Source organism: Pecten maximus, chromosome 10 (genome assembly GCF_902652985.1).
Source record: "Pecten maximus chromosome 10, xPecMax1.1, whole genome shotgun sequence".
Taxonomy (NCBI): domain Eukaryota; kingdom Metazoa; phylum Mollusca; class Bivalvia; order Pectinida; family Pectinidae; genus Pecten; species Pecten maximus.
The window spans coordinates 28122176-28140181 of NC_047024.1; positions in this window are offsets into that span (position 1 = coordinate 28122176).

The following is an 18006-nucleotide window of genomic DNA, read 5'->3' on the forward strand; positions in this document are numbered from 1 at the left end:
GATATCATCACGTTGTATACTGTAGAAAGAGTGTTTGAACTGATTTTAATATCGGCTTATTTACAATCTATCCAGCTTTGTACATGCTCAGTCAGTCGTCTGTCTCTCGATCAGTCAATGCTCCATATACCGGATTGACTTGTCGTTTAAATGCACTTCATTCAAAGCGATTTTACCGGGATTAGTGGTTGTATAGTGTGGTATATAAATTTAGTAGTGGTAGGAATTATAGTGAGAGAACTAAAGGGTAGAACGCCACAATTTGGCTCGGTGTTTTGGCGATCGAATGCGTTAGGTGGTATTTTAATCTATTAATGTTTATTTTTTACCATGATTATTTTTAGATTTATTTTGTCAACGTTGGTGTATATCGAACTTAATAATTGTTATATCTTCGCGCAGCTATTACTACTCGCCGTTCAGAGGATAGATACGAGATGTGTGGATACTTTCAGAAGACATGGTGTGGTGTAATTATTGTTTGTGTATGTATAAGCTAGGGTCAATTTTTTTTTATCAAAATGAAAGATAACAGTGAAGATTTTCACCGATAAATCTAAACATATTTTTATTTGTAAATTGAATACTCTAGTTCTTACAATTTATTGTATATTGTATCTCGGGTGTGGAAGTTGTTCCGAAGATTTTTACACCCCCCCCCCCCCCCCCCCCCCCCAAACAAAAAAAACAAATAAAAAAAACAACAACAAAAACAACAACAAAAAAAGTAGTAACTGAAAGCAGGAATTACTAAGAAACAATAGTTATGACGTAAGGCTATCGTTTTCAATGATAAGTGATAAATGTTTTAAGTCTGTTAAATTTGTTGATTTGTCTTGCAATGATTTATTACAACTTATTTCCATTCTCTCAATTTTACGAACACAACTAATGAAATAAAACAATTTCTTGATTACTGAGTTACCTTCAATACTGAAAAAATGAGTGAAAAAAAAAATTACTAACTTTCTTTCCATAATTCATTTCATTTCCGCGTGATAAATAGTGTTAAACGAAATTTTCTGACACTTAATTTGTTTTTCTACGAATCATTTTCCTTAGTTATTTTGATGCTAGATTAGGCCGATTTCTAGTTCAAAACTGACGTGTTACTTGGTATATGTTTGTTGGCGTAACCGACAGATTAAACTGTCCTAGATTAATATCAAATAGTAACCTTATGTATACAACACATATGGACACCTAAGATGGGATCTGGAACAAGTAATTGTGTTCTGAAATCTTACAACATATGTTTAATAGTAGTTTTACATTTGTAGGAGTTGTCTCTCTTAACTTGTTAGATGTCATTTAACTGAATTTATCCTAGAGACAATATCAAATTAATAAAAAAAAAAAAAAAAACTTGCGCCATACACCTGTGAATAAAGGGGGGTGTTAGGGGAATAAAATAGGCCCTTCAAGAAATCATAATACAAATTATAAAGTACTATGCATAATGTAAGTGTATCATGCAATCTTTTTGGCCGATCTCTGCTGTGATTGTATCCTTGGGCAAGACAATTCACCCTTACTGCTCTGGATGGCATACGACATGCCTCCCGTATGTTGTTCAGTGAGGAAGTCACCAGTTTCTACAAGGAAGCCACACCTCAAAATGACCATGGCTGTTCACGGGGCGATAAAACAAATTTGGGAAAGTAGATGTCATTGTTCTGGTGAATGAATCCTAATTCTGTTCATACTGAAATGTCTGCGATAAAACCCCAACAATATGAGTATATCTATTAACAGAATAAAATAACTTATATACATTTCGAAGGCGCGAGCCGATTTTTTTTTTTTTTTTTTTTTTTTGCGAGGGGTCTGGGGGCCGCCAAGGCTTCCAGCGGGTCCAGGGCAGCGAAGACCCCCGGCGGAAAATGAATATAGCAAAATTGCAATCATTCGGGATCGTTTTCTAGAGAGTAAGTTATATCTGACGTAACTTTCATGTGCGAGAATAATATCGAAAGTTTGTAACTTGCTCGTGTAGAGAATCCTGAATCCCCCTGGATCCGTGATTTAGTTTATCGGTTTAATTAAGACTAATGGACATTTTGATCAAGGTTGGTTTAGGAAGGTTTTATTGTACGTTATATACGGAATACCAAACAAATCAGTTCAGAATATTGCTTTAATTATCCTCATGTTTAAACTAACCTGGACCTATAGAATATCCAAATACATCGTCTGATGCAAATGATAGTTCTAACAAGGGATATTTAGGACAATCCTATGACACATTTCCCAAGCTAAGTTTATCTATCGATATACAAATTGTAGTATTAGAAATAACCAAAATCAAGCTAATATTAAGATATGCATATCAATATACATTGTACATGTACAGTGAAATGTTTAATAACATTAGCAGATTTGTCGTTTTATCGAGCGACAACTCAATCACTTGACTATCTGTAAACAGGTTGACCATAACCTTATGGGAGTTATCGCCCCTTTAGCAAATCTATCTATCACCCTAGTGTTTCTGACGTCTTATCACAGGAAGACGAATTGATTTATTGTTAATAACCAGTAACTCAACATATCCTTTTTTTACTTTATACATGAAGCGATGTATATTACCTTGTTCAATATTAAGTCAAGGCACATTGTATAAAGTGTAAACTTTTGACATACAAAATCTCTGTTAAGGAGAAAATAAAGAATGTCTGTCTATCTGGCACCCTTTAGGGTGTGATTTCTCTGTCATACACCAGGGGCAGCAATACAATAATATCACAGGAACAATATAATGACGTCATGGTGATAATACAATCATGTTACTTCAACAATGTTTCGCATTAGATTTTTCTTGAATATTTCAACAACTGGAACACAATAACATATTATAAATGTAGAACAATAGTCACCAAGACACTTTTGAGGAGGTGACAGAAATATTCAACCCTTGGGTTGATATTCCTGATTGTCTAGCCATTGGCTTAGTCAACCAAGACTGTACCGTTGGGTTGGAGATTTATTTCAAGTAAAAAAAATACACATTCATTATTTTATTTTAACATTGACCTTATAATGTAAGCATATGTAGATTTGAAAAAAAGGACTTGGCGCAATTTACTAACCATCAGACAATGTAAACGTACCATACGTATACTTATAAATACACGCGTATGGACAATAGGTTGGAGTGAACCCATACAATTACCGGGGATTGAAGTGTATGTATAGTGACGTCTTTATCTTATATGTCCGGTTTATGTATTTATCTTTTTTAATGGAGAAACATAAACAATCAAACATGTGTTAAATCAAGTTAACACCGTTAGGCCTAATTTAACTCAACCACAGCAAAAGCTATCATCTAGATTTAAAAAAAATAAAGTTGCCAAAAAATGGTTGATTACGAAATTGAAAATTTCAAAATTTCTAATTGATCGAGCATCAAACATTCATATATTAATACTTAGGGCAATGCTACTTAAGTCAGAGTTGATTTAATAAATGAAATGTATTAATTAATATTATAAAGAAATATTCAAATGTCCTATAAATCAAACAGAAAGATGACACAAAAAACTGACATTGTTTTCTTTGATGTTTTGAAAATGAAATCAAAAATTGAAATAAATCTGGTAAAAGTTGTGATGGTGTGTAACAGTATCATTGAGACATTAACTTAAATTACTTGTATCATGGAAAATGTAAAAAAAAAAAATGAAACTAAAAAAAAAAAAAAACTAAAAAAACACCGACATAATAAGGGAACCATAATTCCGACTCTAAATCGAGATAACGAGGTTAAAATATGGCAAAAATATAAGACTTGCGTAGGGACCCTCGAAAAAGTACAAGATAAATAAGACCAGGTGTTCCGAAGGAGTAAGCATCTTCTGCTTTATCGACGACATCCGTCATATACATACAGAAGCTACCCATCACCTAATATAATTTTATTCTACTTACCACTTTTTCTTTTTCTTATTTGTATTTGTTATTTGCTAAATCATGCATATTCACGAGTTTGTAGGATAATATAACCTAAAGTGAGGGTTGAGGGCGAGCGGTTTAATTCCTTCTCATCAGGACGGTTTTTGCTTCGCTAGCAAACCGAGGTCACCGACCGTCCTGTGCTGACATAGCTGTGCCCTTGGGCAAGACATTTTACCAGACTTTATCGGAATAACTCGCAACATGGTTCCCGCATGTTACTCAATGAAGTAGCCACCTACTACTACCAAGAGACTCTGTCTCAAATTGATCCAGGCTGTTCACGGGGCGATAGACCTACCAAATCAACACGCACTTGCTGCTATAGCGTTTTCTTTACTATGTTCATTTTCATATTCAAATTATTTTTGGAAAATATGTTGGGTTTTTTTTCATTGCAAATACAGGGAAAATGATAAGTATATATTTCTATTACCTTAACGACAGATAGATGAAAAAATAGGGAAAACTTTTTAGACAATATTCTTAGAGTTTAAATGGAATTCGTATCTCTATAAGCACACGGCACAAAAGAAGCATTAGATTTTGGAGGAACTCAACATCATTCACCGGTCATGATAACAGGGAGACATATCCCCCCCCCCCCCCCCCCCCTTAATCATCAGAGGTAGTAAAGCACATACATTGGAGACACTTTAACTCCTAACCAACCTCCTATTTTGCAGCAACTCCATCCCCCCCCCACCCCCGATATAAAAATGAAGACTAAGCCAACAAGTTTCACATTACGTAGAGGACACACTAGAAATCCTGAGATTCTGCAGATGTTGCCTGTAACAATAACATATCTGGGAGCTATAAACTTGACACATTTCCTATCCGAACATGTAAAGGCGATATGATTGACTGCTAAAGACATAGATAGTGACTTATCCAGTTAGACAGAACACGTTCAATTTAATCCGTTATCTAGACGTAACCACTTCCTGAACATGTAGGAGCTATGATAAACTTCTAAGGACATACTGAATGTAGATTCAGTTTGATACTTCATATCGTATATTCATAAGCTCCCTGAACACCCGAGGCAGTATATTATACTGAATAAGACCTAATCCATACATAAAGTAGACTTTGACTTGTTTAGTTAGTCAGAATACTGTAACATTCTGTTTTCTTCTTAATATAGGCCCATTCTCTATCTGAATATGAAGGGGCAGTATGTTATTCTGTTAAAGACATACCGCATACGTAAAGTAGACTGTGGGTTGTGGTGTCAGTCAGAATACTGTAACATTCAGTTGAATACCACATATAGGTCAATTCTCTACCTGATCATGTCGGAGCATTATGATAATCTTCTAAGGACATACTTAAAGCCGATTGTGACTAGTGCAGTCAGTCAGAATACTGTAACATTCAGTTTACATATAGGTCAATTCTCTTCCTGATCATGTCGGAGCATTATGATAATCTTCTAAGGACATACTTAAAGCCGATTGTGACTAGTGCAGTCAGTCAGAATACTGTAACATTCAGTTGAACACTACGTATAGGTCAATTCTCTCCCTGATCATGTAAGAGCAGTATGATAATTTTCTTAGGACATATAAGTAGATTGTGGCTTAGTTTGATACGTTCTATTCCCGTCCATGATCGTGTATTGCCAGTATGATGTACTGTTAATTACAAAGAGAGTGACTTGAGTAGTCAGACAGAATACTATAACATTAACCTCTATTGTTGTACTTACTACCTTCCAACCGGTATGTTTTTGTCTAAATGAATCACATTGTTAAACAGATTGTACATTGTTTTGTTGTAAATTAGCGTTAAACACGTGCGGCGGATATGTGATTTCCATACGAATACTATCTATCACACTGGCACGATGTCGCTCAGTCTGTTATATTTTAACGTCAAGGGATATGAAGTCTTATCCAGACTCATGTTGTGACATATTTAGAATAAATTTAACATTGTGTTTCAGTTAGAAAGTAATAATATTATGATAAAACAACTCTGATTGATCTCTTTTGATGTAGATCAATGAGCAAATGTATTTTTTTTTTTTTTTACATAATTGTCAAAGTAAATTTAATTCCATTACTTTTCAATTATTTCCCGGCGACATGACATGATGTGCCAAGTTAGCACATGTCTTGTCAATCAAAGACTTGCTAAATATGTTTACACCGTTATAGATATACTGCGCATGTCTCGTGCATATAATTAGGACATTATCATGTCACGATACAGTGAGTGTGAAATCCACAACAGCAGTTTTTATTTCCGTTTCATTTGCATTTTAATGAAAGTTATTGCCAACACGTTAAGTGTCAATCAGAGATGTATTACAGAATACACTCCAGATTCGATGACGTCATCTGTATTATGACTTTCGAAGCATTTAGTAAGCATATTTCGTTACTTATATAATGTCAATTTACTTAGATATATGGGCTGCTGTGATAAGATTATTCCCTGTATAATTGGCTCCCATATTTGTGTTATACAATGGAATATGACATAATATTAACTTTATCACGAATTGAATCCTGAATACATTTTTATTCTAGACATCGGTAAAGATTTCTTGAAGAACAAAACCGCTGTTTTATATAACTTTGTTCAATAATCGGAGAATTGGCCTATCTATAAATCTACACAAATATTGTAAACTAGCCTATCCTTGCGCGCGTTTAATTTTCGCGTATTTCGCGAGCGATTATAATTAGTAAAAAATAAGCACCGCTAAAAGTTTTAATCAAAAGTACAGCAAGCCTTTTATGCTGTAAATCGTGAAAATAAATCATCGCGAAAAAATCGTTCGGCATGAAAACGCAAAATTAAGTCATCACGAAAATACGTGTTTAAAATATACATCTATATTTAAAGATGATGTCTACCTGTGTCTTGTAAAGATCGTTACTGACTAGAACTATCTCTTCACTGCCACAGATGAATAGCTCCTCAAATAAAGTTTTGTTTGCTTGAGGATGTCATTGTCACTACTCTATGTGATGGCGATATTTGTTGGTAGTGGGTCTTCTCCCTGGTGTTATTCTCCGATTTTTTAACCAAATTTCCCATTTTTTATCGACTAGGGGTTTTAAAGTTCAATTTTAAAGGTTCACTCCTGAGTATTTGTAAGGAATTGTACAATGCTATATTGCACCACATATTTCCGATTGTGTTAAGATCGAGTCGGGTTTAGATTTCTACAATCCTAATTCGATGGCCACAAAAATATATAAATATAAAAACACACGAAATTAATGGCATCCTATAGATCAATTTTAAGCTCCTGATTCTGCGAGATTTCCCAAATTAGTTGCCTTCCACGATTGTATTCCATGTAATACAGACCGTACTTATAAGGTCTGTGATGGTCCCTAAATAAAGTCACTATAAAAGTACATTTGAGTCGGTAGGAGATTGGTGACAATTAGAGTGTATTTTAGTAACCGGAAAATGATTGCGAATATGATAATATGAATATGGACTTATAATAGTATAATTAAAAGCGATGTATCTTGTGGTAATTTAAAATTGAAATTTCCTTTTGTCTCCTTTTGTTTCAATTTGTCATTCTTTTCATCACAAAAATTCTTATTGTTCTTATTTTTCACAATTGAACAATCAATACAGACTTGTTGCGTTCTCATTGCAGGCAAAATATATGTAAGAAAAAAATTAAAGATTTTTTCATTACTATTATCATACTGTTCACTCGTCTGGTACATTTCAGAACATCGCATTTAGGATCATAACACTTAGAGATCAGAATAACAAAATAAATTAATGAATTTAACCTTTCTAACCCATTGACCTTTAATGAACATATCGCTATTCTCGGTATGCTGGAATTATTAGGGGATTAAGTGTCAATTAACGCGACGTCGAAGACAAACCCTAGCTGACATTTCGTCATACACTTTACGCCTACTGGTATCTGTCAAAATATCAGGTATTTAATTGCTTGAAACAGTAATAATTATTTATGCTTACGAAAGTACTAAAGATGTCTATTGGTCATTAATGGGTTTTGTTAATTGACATATAACATGCAATTTTATCTTAATGACATACAATTTCGGATTTGTTTTTAGATTTTTTTCCGTGCGATTTCATTTAGGCAACCGTTTTACTTATTCTTGGCCTATATCCATTTAGACAGGATGTGTTGCGGTTGGATGTTGATGATAAATTTTAGTCAGGATGTAGTACTGAATTAGGAGTGCTAAGAGTTGATCTATATAAATATATTATACAAATATATACATACCTATGTATTGTTAGACATCCTATGACGTCCATCATTAACATATTTACAGCTTCCAGCGTGACCCAGATCTAGCATTTCGCTGGCCTGTCATCGTATAATAACGATGTGAATAGGAGCCATATAGCAAATAGCATATGTTCTGCATAAAAAAGGAAAATGCCAGTCGGAGTTAAATACCAAAACACAAAGAAGTTTGATATCTATATCTGGTTGTGTTAACTTGAAGAGAATAGTCATTTTTGCAAATGCTTTTAAATAACTGGCATTTATTTAGATGTCAGTCAGAAAACAATGTGTTTTCAGTACGTATTTACACTCCCTGACAACATCTACAGTATTCTTGAACACACCATGACGCCATTGCTGAGGTAAATCGTATTCACGTTTTTAATGTATTTTTGAAATCAAACATTAAAACCATGAAATTAGCTGAAGAAATTCCTATGATCACTTTAGGAGCAAAGCATCACCAACAGGTCCTAGAATGACACAGTTTGTGTTATACTTGTTATGCTATGTTGTATCTCACTCTAAAATTGTTTCGGAACGTACAGATATCATTGTTTGTCCGGAGTAAAGAATCCTAGACAAAATAATTCCTCTATGAACGCTTCATGACCAGATATATTCTTGCGCCACACTCCCTGACAAAGTCTACTTAATCGTGAAGGTTGCATGGCAAAATCTACTGTAACGTGAAGGTTGCATGGCAAAATTTACTGTAACGTGAAGGTTGCATAAAAAAATATACTGTAACGTGAAGGTTGCATGACAAAATCTACTGTAACGTGAAGGTTGCATGACAAAAACTACTGTAGCGTGAAGGTTGCATGAAAAAATATACTGTAACGTGAAGGTTGCATGACAAAATCTACTGTAACGTGAAGGTTGCATGACAAAAACTACTGTAACGTGAAGGTTGCATGACAAAATCTACTGTAACGTGAAAGTTGCATGACAACATCTACTCTAGCGTGAAGGTTGCAAGACAACATCTACTCTGGCGTGAAAATTGCATGTCAAAATCTATTCTGACGTGAAAGATGCATGACAAATTATACTCTGACGTGAAAGTTACATGGCCATTTTTCTATTTCCAATATAACATCAAATACATCTCTACTAATATTTAAAAAAAAAATCGGAAAATGTACTTATGTCAATTCGTAATTCCATTGGTCAACGTCGGTCACTAACAGAACCATCTTGCAAATAAATGTCAATATTTATCTCAATAAAACTCAGTAAATCTCATAAACTAGGGAAAATGAAACCGTATATTCAACAAACAAGGCAAAATATATATAAAAATATTTATCTTTAAGTAAAATACCTACCGTAACTTCAGCAACGCCAGAGGACAAACTATCTAACTTTATACGTGGTGGGCTTCTCAAGAGCTCAATCTGCCAACATTTACACAGGATCAATTTTTATTGCTGCGTGGTTGACTCCACTTTTTTAATTCCTACTAACACATTGAAAAGGAAAACAGCTTTGATATACATGTTAATTGGTTTCTTTGTAGTTTTATCGTTCTAAATTTAGACCGTAAATAAGAATTCCGTACACTGTTAGGGTATCCGATAGACGGTTCTAAAATTAACAACTGTGAATAAAATCAAATATTTTGTACAACTAAAGTGTCAAGGACATCAAGCTACACAAAACAACGTCGCCATCTTTGTTAGAATAGAGACAAATCAAATTCTTATCAAGAAAGGATTTCACGGAAGCGAATCAGACTCACAGGGTAAAATCTGTTTTAAGTTTTCTTCATCATCATAAGTATTGCTTCAGGCTGGCACATGAATATTTGGGAAAGCCAAAAAATATTGTTGGACACCGAAAATTATAGGTTTTTGACTGGACAGACAAAATGCAGTAAAAAATGAAAAAAAGTTTCACATTACAATAATAAACACTAGAAAGATAATGATTGTACATTTTTTTGTAATCACCTTTATCAACATTCTGAAAAAAATGTTTTACAGTAAAACATGTTGTACGGAGTGTTATTGACTTTAACGGTTGCTTCTCTGCAGGCATGACTCACGACTCCTACCTGAAGGTTGAATGGCTTGGTTCTCAGGGATCAAATAATTCATCATGTATGATTTGTGAATATGATCACAATACTTTGAAGACATTTCATCAAAACCAGGCTACGTTAACCTTATCGCTATAGAGAGATAATTACCGGGAGACGTTTTGGTACTTCAGGTAAGTAGCCATTATATCATTTTAACTGAAAGGTTATCATTAATATGAGATGTAAGCACTGTTACAACTCAAATTAATTAGGTGTGATTTATTCTCTGTTAATTATTCGTGATTAATGTTTATTAGCTCATCTGTAAAATATAATATGGAGATGTCTGTCGCAGTCATATTTCATTTCGTTTGATGGTGAATATCAGTACATTTTCAACAAAATTTCAACCAATGAAAATAAATGCAAATTTTAAACGATATTGCAAAAAAGATGGATAGAATTGACTAAAGCCGTTTATACAAGAGGACTTCTTCACTATGAATGTAAGATGTCAACACGATCGGACTGTTTTATACTACCAAGGTAATAATGATGTCAACACGATCGGACTGTTTTATACTACCAAGGTAATAATGATGTCAACACGACCGGACTGTTTTATACTACCAAGGTAATAATGATAGGATGTCAACACGATCGGACTGTTTTATACTACCAAGGTAATAATGATAGGATGTCAACACGATCGGACTGTTTTATACTACCAAGGTAATAATGATGTCAACACGATCGGACTGTTTTATACTACCAAGGTAATAATGATAGGATGTCAACACGATCGGACTGTTTTATACTACCAAGGTAATAATGATGTCAACACGATCGGACTGTTTTATACTACCAAGGTAATAATGATGACAACACGATCGGACTGTTTTATACTACCAAGGTAATAATGATAGGATGTCAACACGATCGGACTGTTTTATACTACCAAGGTAATAATGATAGGATGTCAACACGATCGGACTGTTTTATACTACCAAGGTAATAATGATGTCAACACGATCGGACTGTTTTATACTACCAAGGTAATAATGATGTCAACACGATCGGACTGTTTTATACTACCAAGGTAATAATGATAGGATGTCAACACGATCGGACTGTTTTATACTACCAAGGTAATAATGATAGGATGTCAACACGATCGGACTGTTTTATACTACCAAGGTAATAATGATAGGATGTCAACACGATCGGACTGTTTTATACTACCAAGGTAATAATGATAGGATGTCAACACGATCGGACTGTTTTATACTACCAAGGTAATAATGATAGGATGTCAACACGATCGGACTGTTTTATACTACCAAGGTAATAATGATAGGATGTCAACACGACCGGACTGTTTTATACTACCAAGGTAATAATGATAGGATGTCAACACGATCGGACTGTTTTATACTACCAAGGTAATAATGATAGGATGTCAACACGATCGGACTGTTTTATACTACCAAGGTAATAATGATAGGATGTCAACACGATCGGACTGTTTTATACTACCAAGGTAATAATGATAGGATGTCAACACGATCGGACTGTTTTATACTACCAAGGTAATAATGATAGGATGTCAACACGATCGGACTGTTTTATACTACCAAGGTAATAATGATAGGATGTCAACACGATCGGACTGTTTTATACTACCAAGGTAATAATGATAGGATGTCAACACGATCGGACTGTTTTATACTACCAAGGTAATAATGATAGGATGTCAACACGATCGGACTGTTTTATACTACCAAGGTAATAATGATAGGATGTCAACACGATCGGACTGTTTTATACTACCAAGGTAATAATGATAGGATGTCAACACGATCGGACTGTTTTATACTACCAAGGTAATAATGATAGGATGTCAACACGATCGGACTGTTTTATACTACCAAGGTAATAATGATAGGATGTCAACACGATCGGACTGTTTTATACTACCAAGGTAATAATGATGTCAACACGATCGGACTGTTTTATACTACCAAGGTAATAATGATAGGATGTCAACACGATCGGACTGTTTTATACTACCAAGGTAATAATGATAGGATGTCAACACGATCGGACTGTTTTATACTACCAAGGTAATAATGATAGGATGTCAACACGATCGGACTGTTTTATACTACCAAGGTAATAATGATGTCAACACGACCGGACTGTTTTATACTACCAAGGTAATAATGATAGGATGTCAACACGATCGGACTGTTTTATACTACCAAGGTAATAATGATAGGATGTCAACACGATCGGACTGTTTTATACTACCAAGGTAATAATGATAGGATGTCAACACGATCGGACTGTTTTATACTACCAAGGTAATAATGATGTCAACACGATCGGACTGTTTTATACTACCAAGGTAATAATGATAGGATGTCAACACGATCGGACTGTTTTATACTACCAAGGTAATAATGATAGGATGTCAACACGATCGGACTGTTTTATACTACCAAGGTAATAATAGGATGTCAACACGATCGGACTGTTTTATACTACCAAGGTAATAATGATGTCAACACGATCGGACTGTTTTATACTACCAAGGTAATAATGATAGGATGTCAACACGATCGGACTGTTTTATACTACCAAGGTAATAATGATGTCAACACGATCGGACTGTTTTATACTACCAAGGTAATAATGATAGGATGTCAACACGATCGGACTGTTTTATACTACCAAGGTAATAATGATAGGATGTCAACACGATCGGACTGTTTTATACTACCAAGGTAATAATGATGATGTCAACACGATCGGACTGTTTTATACTACCAAGGTAATAATGATGTCAACACGATCGGACTGTTTTATACTACCAAGGTAATAATGATGTCAACACGATCGGACTGTTTTATACTACCAAGGTAATAATGATAGGATGTCAACACGATCGGACTGTTTTATACTACCAAGGTAATAATGATAGGATGTCAACACGATCGGACTGTTTTATACTACCAAGGTAATAATGATAGGATGTCAACACGATCGGACTGTTTTATACTACCAAGGTAATAATGATGTCAACACGACCGGACTGTTTTATACTACCAAGGTAATAATGATAGGATGTCAACACGATCGGACTGTTTTATACTACCAAGGTAATAATGATAGGATGTCAACACGACCGGACTGTTTTATACTACCAAGGTAATAATGATGTCAACACGATCGGACTGTTTTATACTACCAAGGTAATAATGATAGGATGTCAACACGATCGGACTGTTTTATACTACCAAGGTAATAATGATGTCAACACGATCGGACTGTTTTATACTACCAAGGTAATAATGATGGATGTCAACACGATCGGACTGTTTTATACTACCAAGGTAATAATGATAGGATGTCAACACGATCGGACTGTTTTATACTACCAAGGTAATAATGATGTCAACACGATCGGACTGTTTTATACTACCAAGGTAATAATGATAGGATGTCAACACGATCGGACTGTTTTATACTACCAAGGTAATAATGATAGGATGTCAACACGATCGGACTGTTTTATACTACCAAGGTAATAATGATGTCAACACGATCGGACTGTTTTATACTACCAAGGTAATAATGATAGGATGTCAACACGATCGGACTGTTTTATACTACCAAGGTAATAATGATGTCAACACGATCGGACTGTTTTATACTACCAAGGTAATAATGATGTCAACACGATCGGACTGTTTTATACTACCAAGGTAATAATGATAGGATGTCAACACGATCGGACTGTTTTATACTACAAGGTAATAATGATAGGATGTCAACACGATCGGACTGTTTTATACTACCAAGGTAATAATGATAGGATGTCAACACGATCGGACTGTTTTATACTACCAAGGTAATAATGATAGATGACAACACGATCGGACTGTTTTATTCTACCAAGGTAATAATGATAGGATGTCAACACGATCGGACTGTTTTATACTACCAAGGTAATAATGATAGGATGTCAACACGATCGGACTGTTTTATACTACCAAGGTAATAATGATAGGATGTCAACACGATCGGACTGTTTTATACTACCAAGGTAATAATGATAGGATGTCAACACGATCGGACTGTTTTATACTACCAAGGTAATAATGAGATGTCAACACGACCGGACTGTTTTATACTACCAAGGTAATAATGATAGGATGTCAACACGATCGGACTGTTTTATACTACCAAGGTAATAATGATAGGATGTCAACACGATCGGACTGTTTTATACTACCAAGGTAATAATGATAGGATGTCAACACGATCGGACTGTTTTATACTACCAAGGTAATAATGATGTCAACACGATCGGACTGTTTTATACTACCAAGGTAATAATGATAGGATGTCAACACGATCGGACTGTTTTATACTACCAAGGTAATAATGATAGGATGTCAACACGATCGGACTGTTTTATACTACCAAGGTAATAATGATGTCAACACGATCGGACTGTTTTATACTACCAAGGTAATAATGATAGGATGTCAACACGATCGGACTGTTTTATACTACCAAGGTAATAATATAGGATGTCAACACGATCGGACTGTTTTATACTACCAAGGTAATAATGATATGTCAACACGATCGGACTGTTTTATACTACCAAGGTAATAATGATAGGATGTCAACACGATCGGACTGTTTTATACTACCAAGGTAATAATGATAGGATGTCAACACGACCGGACTGTTTTATACTACCAAGGTAATAATGATAGGATGTCAACACGATCGGACTGTTTTATACTACCAAGGTAATAATGATAGGATGTCAACACGATCGGACTGTTTTATACTACCAAGGTAATAATAGGATGTCAACACGATCGGACTGTTTTATACTACCAAGGTAATAATGATGTCAACACGATCGGACTGTTTTATACTACCAAGGTAATAATGATAGGATGTCAACACGATCGGACTGTTTTATACTACCAAGGTAATAATGATAGGATGTCAACACGATCGGACTGTTTTATACTACCAAGGTAATAATGATAGATGTCAACACGATCGGACTGTTTTATACTACCAAGGTAATAATGATGTCAACACGATCGGACTGTTTTATACTACCAAGGTAATAATGATAGGATGTCAACACGATCGGACTGTTTTATACTACCAAGGTAATAATGATAGGATGTCAACACGATCGGACTGTTTTATACTACCAAGGTAATAATGATGTCAACACGATCGGACTGTTTTATACTACCAAGGGAATAATGATAGGATGTCCACACGATCGGACTGTTTTATACTACCAAGGTAATAATGATGTCAACACGATCGGACTGTTTTATACTACCAAGGTAATAATGATAGGATGTCAACACGATCGGACTGTTTTATACTACCAAGGTAATAATGATAGGATGTCAACACGATCGGACTGTTTTATACTACCAAGGTAATAATGATAGGATGTCAACACGATCGGACTGTTTTATACTACCAAGGTAATAATGATAGGATGTCAACACGATCGGACTGTTTTATACTACCAAGGTAATAATGATAGGATGTCAACACGATCGGACTGTTTTATACTACCAAGGTAATAATGATGTCAACACGATCGGACTGTTTTATACTACCAAGGTAATAATGATAGGATGTCAACACGATCGGACTGTTTTATACTACCAAGGTAATAATGATAGGATGTCAACACGATCGGACTGTTTTATACTACCAAGGTAATAATGATAGGATGTCAACACGATCGGACTGTTTTATACTACCAAGGTAATAATGATAGGATGTCAACACGATCGGACTGTTTTATACTACCAAGGTAATAATGATAGGATGTCAACACGATCGGACTGTTTTATACTACCAAGGTAATAATGATAGGATGTCAACACGATCGGACTGTTTTATACTACCAAGGTAATAATGATAGGATGTCAACACGATCGGACTGTTTTATACTACCAAGGTAATAATAGGATGTCAACACGATCGGACTGTTTTATACTACCAAGGTAATAATAGGATGTCAACACGATCGGACTGTTTTATACTACCAAGGTAATAATGATAGGATGTCAACACGATCGGACTGTTTTATACTACCAAGGTAATAATGATAGGATGTCAACACGATCGGACTGTTTTATACTACCAAGGTAATAATGATAGGATGTCAACACGATCGGACTGTTTTATACTACCAAGGTAATAATGATGTCAACACGATCGGACTGTTTTATACTACCAAGGTAATAATGATAGGATGTCAACACGATCGGACTGTTTTATACTACCAAGGTAATAATGATAGGATGTCAACACGATCGGACTGTTTTATACTACCAAGGTAATAATGATGTCAACACGATCGGACTGTTTTATACTACCAAGGTAATAATGATAGGATGTCAACACGATCGGACTGTTTTATACTACCAAGGTAATAATGATGTCAACACGATCGGACTGTTTTATACTACCAAGGTAATAATGATAGGATGTCAACACGATCGGACTGTTTTATACTACCAAGGTAATAATGATAGGATGTCAACACGATCGGACTGTTTTATACTACCAAGGTAATAATGATAGGATGTCAACACGATCGGACTGTTTTATACTACCAAGGTAATAATGATAGATGTCAACACGATCGGACTGTTTTATACTACCAAGGTAATAATGATAGGATGTCAACACGATCGGACTGTTTTATACTACCAAGGTAATAATGATGTCAACACGATCGGACTGTTTTATACTACCAAGGTAATAATGATGTCAACACGATCGGACTGTTTTATACTACCAAGGTAATAATGATAGGATGTCAACACGATCGGACTGTTTTATACTACCAAGGTAATAATGATGTCAACACGATCGGACTGTTTTATACTACCAAGGTAATAATGATGTCAACACGATCGGACTGTTTTATACTACCAAGGTAATAATGATAGGATGTCAACACGATCGGACTGTTTTATACTACCAAGGTAATAATGATAGGATGTCAACACGATCGGACTGTTTTATACTACCAAGGTAATAATGATAGGATGTCAACACGATCGGACTGTTTTATACTACCAAGGTAATAATGATAGGATGTCAACACGATCGGACTGTTTTATACTACCAAGGTAATAATGATAGGATGTCAACACGATCGGACTGTTTTATACTACCAAGGTAATAATGATAGGATGTCAACACGATCGGACTGTTTTATACTACCAAGGTAATAATGATAGGATGTCAACACGATCGGACTGTTTATACTACCAAGGTAATAATGATAGGATGTCAACACGATCGGACTGTTTTATACTACCAAGGTAATAATGATAGGATGTCAACACGATCGGACTGTTTTATACTACCAAGGTAATAATGATGTCAACACGATCGGACTGTTTTATACTACCAAGGTAATAATGATGTCAACACGATCGGACTGTTTTATACTACCAAGGTAATAATGATGTCAACACGATCGGACTGTTTTATACTACCAAGGTAATAATGATAGGATGTTAACACGATCGGACTGTTTTATACTACCAAGGTAATAATGATAGGATGTCAACACGATCGGACTGTTTTATACTACCAAGGTAATAATGATAGGATGTCAACACGATCGGACTGTTTTATACTACCAAGGTAATAATGATAGGTCAACACGATCGGACTGTTTTATACTACC